Here is an 8163-nt window from a genome sequence, read left to right as displayed (position 1 = left end):
CAGGTCTTGCCAATTTTCAGTCACAGCCCAGTGGAACAATACTTACATGATATTAAGCCACCAGGAATTATGAGGCCGGCTAATTAGCCAGAATTATTTGCTAGTTTAATGCTACATCTCCCATTTAGCGCTGGCTTTAGATAAACCAAATGCTTCCCATTTTAGTAGCTGGGGGTAAAAAGACATTATAGCAGCCCTTCGTTTTTTGGATGCAACCCACATCCCACACCCCACTGATGACAATGACAAAACTCCCTTCAATTATCTGTTTACTGAAGGGGGTACATGAATGAGAACTATAAAATTGAGAATGGGGTGGAGAGAATTGATAGAGAGTAATTTCCCCCAGGGGTGAAAGTCTATGCCACAACAAAATTGTCAGCCTAAAAGATGCCATCAAAGACCTACTGGTGATGAATTTCACTGGGTCACCCTGAGGGAAATCTATTTATCTGAACACAAAGAAAAACATTTGTACAAGGTGGGGCTCGAAAACCATGAAATGCAAGCACTTGCGCTAAGTCATATTTTTGTGAAGAGCGACTCGTTCACAGCGTCAATTAACGGCAATGATATTTACTTGCTATGCCAATTTAACACTTAAAAAGAGGCAAATGCTTTCTGTAGTAAGAAATCTCACTTAATTCCATACTGCATAGAATTTAATTAGCTAATGCATTCTAGTTAGGTAATTTCATACTAGGGCCTCCCTTTGAAGTCTGTTGTCTGAAGTAAGGTGATTTTCCAGAGTTGCCATTCAAATTATCAAATGAGAAATTCTGGAGCAAAATTAAAATGTGCCTTTTTACATGAAATGTTCAATTTGAAATTTGAAATTTGAGTGCCTTAGGCTTGGTGGCATTTTTACTTTGGTAAACTTCAGGTATGTGGCTCTTTAATGCATTTTTGCATTTCATTTGAGTATAGTATTTGGGGGAGTAAATAGAGCTTAGAGCACTTAATGATGAACCTTGTCCAAAGAAAATAAAAGGAAGGAAACTCAAATATTATCTAAGTTCAAGAGTCTTGTTTGCAGAAGCTTACTGTCCAAAGAACAGAAGAAAACTAATTCAACATAAAGGAAAATATATTTCAAGAATGTATAACCTCCTTCTAGAATGGGAGGTGAAGGAAAAACTGGTGAAAGGGACAATGGTGAAATGGGCGCAAGACTTAGAGTATGACATCTATATGGATCAATGCATGGGCCCGTTATTTCCAATCACTATTCCATGACGAGGAAGCCAAGACTAACATGCTAAGTGTTCAACTTGAGGCTCTACCGCAATGGCCACCAGTATCCAAAGAGGAGATTGAGAAACTGATCGCTCAGCTAAGGAATAACAAGGCCCCTGGCATTGACTATATTCCAGCAGAATTTTTGAAGACCAATGCCGGGTGGTAGGCTCCACTGCTCGCGAAACTCTTCTCTCTCATTGACTCTACAGGTCTTTCCCCCAAAGAATGGGCAGAGGCGATAATCATCCCAATATACAAAAATGGTCCCACATCGAACCCAGCAAGTTACAGACCAATCAGCCTTCTCTCTATTCCCAGCAAACTATACACAAAACATCTTTACTTTAAACTCAGCAGCTGGATGGAAGAGGAGGCTATCTTGGCCGAGGGGCAAGCGGGCTTCAGGCAGGGCAGAACTACTTTAGACCACTGCTTTGTCCTGGTCTACCTCATTGATAAATACACTAAAAAACCCTGTGGGGTTTTATATGCAGCCTTTATAGATCTCAAGGCTGCTTTCGACTCCATTTCTCATGTCAGACTCTGGGCCAAATTGAACACTTCCACTATAGATAAAAGACTACTTTTCTTGATCAATGGCCTATATAATGAAACCACGTTGTATGTTAGATCTTCCACAAATGGCCATCTTACAGGGCCTATATCCGCCTCTAGAGGAGTTAAGCAAGGATGTATTCTGGCCCCATTATTCAATCTATACATCAATGATATGGTCAAAACCTTAACAGCGCCGGAATTCCATGCCCCCAGGTTGGCCACCAAACCAATTTCAGTTCTTCTATATGCTGACGATGCAGTCCTCCTGTCCAGAACAAAAATAGGCCTCAAAAGGCTGCTAGGAGAATTCTCAGCATATTGCAAGAGAGAGCAGTTGGTGGTAAACCATCAGAAAACCAAAGTTTGGTCTTCGCAAGGAAACATCGATCACATAGATGGAGCATGGACAATCACTTAATTGAGCAAGTTAAAGCCTTTAAATATCTGGGCATAGTCTTTCAGGCATCAGGACTCTGGGACGTACACCAAAAATGGGTCAAAGAAAAAGCAACCCAAAGCGTAAAGATGTTATCCCGCTTTTTTCACACGAAGGGCCGCAAATACATTCCAGCAGCCCTCAAAGTCTTTCAGGCCAAACCGCTGGCCCAGATACTCTATGGGGCTCAAATTTGGACGGGCAATCACTGCAGAATTCTCGAAACTGTTCAATCTAAATTCTTAAGACAGATTTTTGCAGTTCCACCATGTGTCCCAAATGCTGCCTTACGCCTGGAAGCAAGCCTGCCCTCTGTAGAAACCCTATCCTGGCAAAGAACACTGAATTATTGGCTCCGTCTAAATCTAAATCCATCCGGCCTACTGCCTCTAGTGTTACCAGACTCTCATAAAAGTGCGTGGTCCAAACTAGTGCACCAAAAACTCATTTCCTGCAGACTCCATCCACAACAGCTCCTTATGATGGGCCATACCAATGCAAAAAGGCTAATTGGACAGCGCCTAAAAGACCTTGAGCAACAGAACAACCTGGCCATTATAAAGAAATCCTGCCCTTGGTTTACCTTTTTTCCCCCTCCCAGCTGGAACCCCTGTCACGATATCTGTATAAACTAACCATCTCAAAATTCAGACGTGCTTTTACACTAGCCTGATTGGACGTGCTGCCCTCCGCCGTACTCGAGGGCAGATTTCAAAAGATTCCAGCAGAAAAACGACTCTGTCCCTGTGGAATCGGCAACACAGAAACAGTAGCGCACATCCTTCTGTCATGTCCTCTCTACAAAGACTTGCGGCTCGATCTCATTACACCCCTACTTCTAACTATCCCAGGCCGCCCAACTGAGGCCACGTTGTTCTTTCTTCTATCAGATCAAAATGACCTGAGAACAACAAAAGTTGCCAGATTTATCGAGGGTGCAATGAGACTAAGGGCTACCTTTTAAACGACAATCATAGTCATATGATCCTTTTATCCATGTTGTTTTTAATCCTATATTGCATGTATCGTGTTGCTATGGCTGTTGGCTATGCAAATAAAGTTTATATTGATTGATTGCTTATGGATCAATGGGAGAAACTGTGGTGGGAGGGCATTAAATTTACAGCGTGCTATAATCTCAGAGAAAATATTATGAAAATGCAATACAGATGGCACCACACTCCAGCAAAACTTGCGAAGATGTATAAAAATAGATCATCAATTTGCTGGAGGTGTAAAGACAGTATAGAGTCATATATGCACATGTGATGGGAATGCACAGCCATTAAGTAATTCTGGAATAACATTTACAATGAATTTTAAAAAGCTATTTAAGTTCTCATTTAAGAAAAAAACCTGAAACCTTCCTCCTAGGTATAATGTCAACAGAAATTAAAAAAGATCTTACACCACTCTTTATGTATACAACGGTTGCAGTCAGGATCTTAATTGCAAGAAACTGAAAAAGTGAGAAAACACCTACGATAAATGAGTGGCAGGTCCAAATGATAGAATATGTGCAGCTGGCTATGTTGACAGGGAGAGTCAGAGGATATCCAAAATGATTCTTGTAAAATAAGAAACACAATGTTGTTGTTTTTTAATAAAAAACAAAGAAAACAATATGGTAATTTGGAATTGTGTGTGAAAGAACAATAGAAATAATAATATGATGGGTCTAATCAGAAGTCAAATGTATTTATTTTTATTTTTATTTATTAATCATCTTTTCTTCATTTTTTTTATTAACCATCTTTTCTTCTTCTTCATTCTCTCCTCTTCTCACTTTTTCTTTTACTTTCTTTCTCACCCCTTACTCTCTCCTCTTTAGTCTCTTTTCTTTCCTATCTGCTAAAAAAGAGACAAAGTTAAAATATGGAACGTTGACTTATTTGAAGCGGTGTTTTGTAGTTTGTTAAGTATTGTTAAAGATAGTCAACCGTAGCGAATAGTCCATTGATGTGTTAGTTATTGTTGCTTTATTGTTATTGTTCAATCTTAAATAAAGATATATATGGGTGTTGTTGTTGTTGTTGTTGTTAAAAAAAAGAGCAGTGTCCAGGTGGAAATTGGCAAATGTATGGCAGCCCATGTGGGCAGCATAGCTGCCAAGTTCTCTCTTTTTTTAAGGGAAATTGCCTTATGCTGAATAGGCTTCCTCACGAGAAAAGGGAAAACTTGGCAGCTATGGTGGGCAGTGCTGCTTTTGCCGATTTTCCATAAAAATAACAATATTGCCAAAAAGCTTGACAACTTTGGGCAAAACAAAAATATTAAAAACAGAGCAGAGAAACTAAGGGAGGAGGACATTTCACCAAGTATTTTCAGGGGAAAAAGAAATTCTCCAGACTTTTCCTGGGAGTGAATGTTCGCCATAAGCAATGGTGTTAGCACAACCATTCCCTCCCATTTTTTTTCCTGGCCACCATCTTGAATCCTTCACAATACCCCAGCCCTTTTGTCATGCCTTGTGTCATGCCTTGGAGTGGGAGAGCATCACAAAACACGTTGGAGAATCTTCACAGGAGATTATGTGACCTGGCATTTTTCTACACAAGTCAGGAAAAGAAAAAAATCTCATAAATACATAAAAATAACTCCCAGAAAATTTCAGCTCAGCTAAAATAGCACTGTATACCAGCTGCCAATATGGTAAGGCCAAAGACAAATATAGACCGCCGTCTATTATTTATCATCAAGACATTATATACTGACACATCGATACAAGTAAAGGTGGATCTGGCTGGCCATCCTACTACTAGAATTAAGACCAATATTGGATGTTGTGTATTGAGTCAAAGGATTTTATATCTGTATTATTATTGTCTGTATTTGCATTAGGGTAAAGTAACTGTCATTTGGTTCCAGAGGGTACAGCTACTATTGGTTCATTTAAGCTGCTGTATTTAGATCCTCTGTCTTATTGGTTCCTCCAAAAGGCAGCACTGTGATTGCCTGATATTGTTCCCTCCAAAATGTATCCCGTTCTAGCTAGTTCCCCGTCCCTATAAATGTAGCTTTCCTCTCCTCAGAGCTTAGTCTTGTTTGCTTTAATAAAGAAGTATTACCAGAGAACTGTCTCCAGCATATTATGTCAAGAGAGCGGAAATCACGAACCGCACATCACAACACTGGAGTCAAACAGGGATACATACTGGCACCTTTCTTGTTTAATTTTTATATTAACGACATGGTTAAAGAACTGGAGGGCCTACAGTTGGCCCCTGTCACAATTCTCGACCAAAAACTCTCAGTCTTAATGTATGCTGGTGACCTAGTACTTGTATCTAGAACCCAGGTGGGCCTGAGACGGCTGCTTGCGAAATTAAGTTCATGTTGCACGAGGAATGCTTTATCCATAAACTACGATAAGACGCAGGTCATTGTATTTGGGAAGCGCCCTAAAAAGCATGTTGTTGTTTTTTAATATATATATATATATATATATATATATATATATATATATATATATTAAGAATTTTCTGAAACAACAAGGCATACACACCTACATCACCCATATCAGAAGCACCCTGATTTTGGGGGGATTTCGAGTTGTTGTTTAGGATATTTTTTTAAAAAAAAAGCTATATCCGGTTGTAGCTGCTTGTCTTTACTTTCGCTTTTAACACAGCGGGGGGGGGGGCAAATTCCCGATCCTTTTAGACCCCTCTCCGATCCTCAAATTAAATTAAATTTAGTATTGATATTACTCACATAATCTGTTTAACGTTTCCAAGCCAATTTGGGAAGAATCCACCACTCTAATTGGCGCCGTCACCAAGCTGCACCTGGAAGAAGTAGCGTCACTCCAAGAGCCTGTCTGCGACCCACTCTCTCTCGCCGCCTCAAAGGGCTAGCGGGAAGCGGGGAGACTAGTCCTGGCTCGGCTGGACCCACGCCCCCAACCAGCCCAGGCTGGGGTTTCTTCGTGGGGGGTTGTGTAGCTTCCACGCCCCCCCTTTCTTCTCCAGGCAGGGGGTTTCGGATCTCCTTGAGCGGCTTTTTTCCAATGGTGGTAGACCGGAAGTCCCTAAAAAGCATGTTTGGCACCTGGAGGAACACATTATAAACCAAGTAAATGCATTTAAATATCTGGGACTGGTTTACTCAGAAACGTCATCTTGGAATGCACAGCTATCCAATATTAAATTGCAAGCCTTTAAATCAGCAAAAGCTATTTTGAAATTTGCTGCTTGCAAAGGTGGGAATCTGGTTTACCCAGCTCTATCTGTGTATAAAGCAAAATCAATGGCCCAAGATTTTTTTATGGTGCAGAGGTTTGGGGTACCACAAAGGTTTCTGGTCCTTTTAGGTTTACCCAAAGACGTGCAATCTGCCATGGTCAGGTTGGAAACTCGCATGCTGAGCATAGAGAGCCAAATAGACAAAATAATCCTCTGCTATTGGTTTAGAATTCAACATATGGACAACACTAGGCTACACAGCACAAAAGCTTACATTGCTAAATGACTTCTGTATACACATCTGTGGTAGTAGCACCAGCTTGGGTTTACCAGGCAGAATGGGAATGTTTGCCCACGGCAACCGGACAAACACGCATATTGTTTATGGCACTCCAAATATGACTTCCACCCCCTTGCAATTTATTGGCTTATTGCACAGAAAAGGACATGTTTATTGACCTGAAGAACGAGCAATAGGAAGGCCAGTCACTGAGCTGTGGACAAGTGAAAAATGGTGATGGATTGCCTGACAAGTCTTGTTTGCCTTTGCAGAGCAAGGAAAGCTGAGGCAATAGCCGGCAAATCATTATTTTCTCCACACTGCTGAAAGGTGCAGCTTCGTAGAGGCAGAGCCTGCTAAGTTTGCTTCGATTTGCCCGGGCCGAGGAATCCAGGGCCCAATCCGCTAGGTAGTTCTCTTGCACGAACCCCGTCGGTCAGAATGAATGTGAGCTGCACACTTTGCTAGTCTGCTATACAACAAATACCAAAGGGCCAACCTAGACGTGACATTAAATGCATTTTGGCATTTAACATGGAAGGTTTTTTAAACTGTAAATAACATCTGCTGAGGAAGGGATGATAGTTATCATTACTATAGTGGGTGGAGAAGGTGGATTTAAGCTTTTCCTCCCCTGAAAAGGCCCTGAGGAATATCCCTTCTCTGAGGCTGCTTTTTTGCGTTGAGAGCAAATGCCTTCGAATGAGTCAGTTCCCCCAGGACCACAACAGGAGAAACCCTGCTTCCTGTGAACATAATAATTACCCTCTCTTTTTACTGTATAAGCCAGGCATCCCCAAACTGCAGGCCTACAATTCCCTAGCTAACAGGACCAGTGGTCAGGGAAGATGGGAATTGTAGTCCAAAACATCTGGAGGGCCAAAGTTTGGGGGTGCCGGGTATAAGCCATCCATGTTAAATGCAAAGACAGATTAAAGATTTCTGCACCAACACCAGAAAGTTTCTACTTCACCATGTGGGTTTTTTTATATTTACCCAATCCTTCAGAGGAGCTCAGTGTGTCATATCCCCGCACCCCATTTTTCTACTGGGGAAGGGATGTAGCTCAGTTGTAGAGCATCTGCTTTCCATTCAGAAGATCCCGGTTTCGATCCCCAGCATCTCCTGGTAGGGCTGGTAGAAAACTCTGAATGAAACCCTGCAGTTTCATTCACTCCCTTCACCTGATAATCAAGGGCGAAACAGTGAGACAGCTGATCTCTGGCAGAGAATCAACGCCTATGTTGAAAAGTGAAACCAAACCAAATAACAGATATGCCAGCTGCACGAACAACCGGTCCTCATCATGTAGAAGGCTACATGTGCACCTGTCTGATTTCTCCCTAAGTGACAGTGACGAAGCGGAGGAGTCTGACAGCCTTGCCACTCCCATGCTATTAACCTTCAAGGATCCTTATGTCGCTGACATAAGGTACACAACAGTACCCAGGCTACACATGGATTTC

This window comes from Zootoca vivipara, chromosome 13, assembly GCF_963506605.1.
Source record: "Zootoca vivipara chromosome 13, rZooViv1.1, whole genome shotgun sequence".
Taxonomy (NCBI): domain Eukaryota; kingdom Metazoa; phylum Chordata; class Lepidosauria; order Squamata; family Lacertidae; genus Zootoca; species Zootoca vivipara.
The sequence above is the reverse complement of the archived record's forward strand: the minus strand, read 5'-3'. Positions refer to the sequence as shown.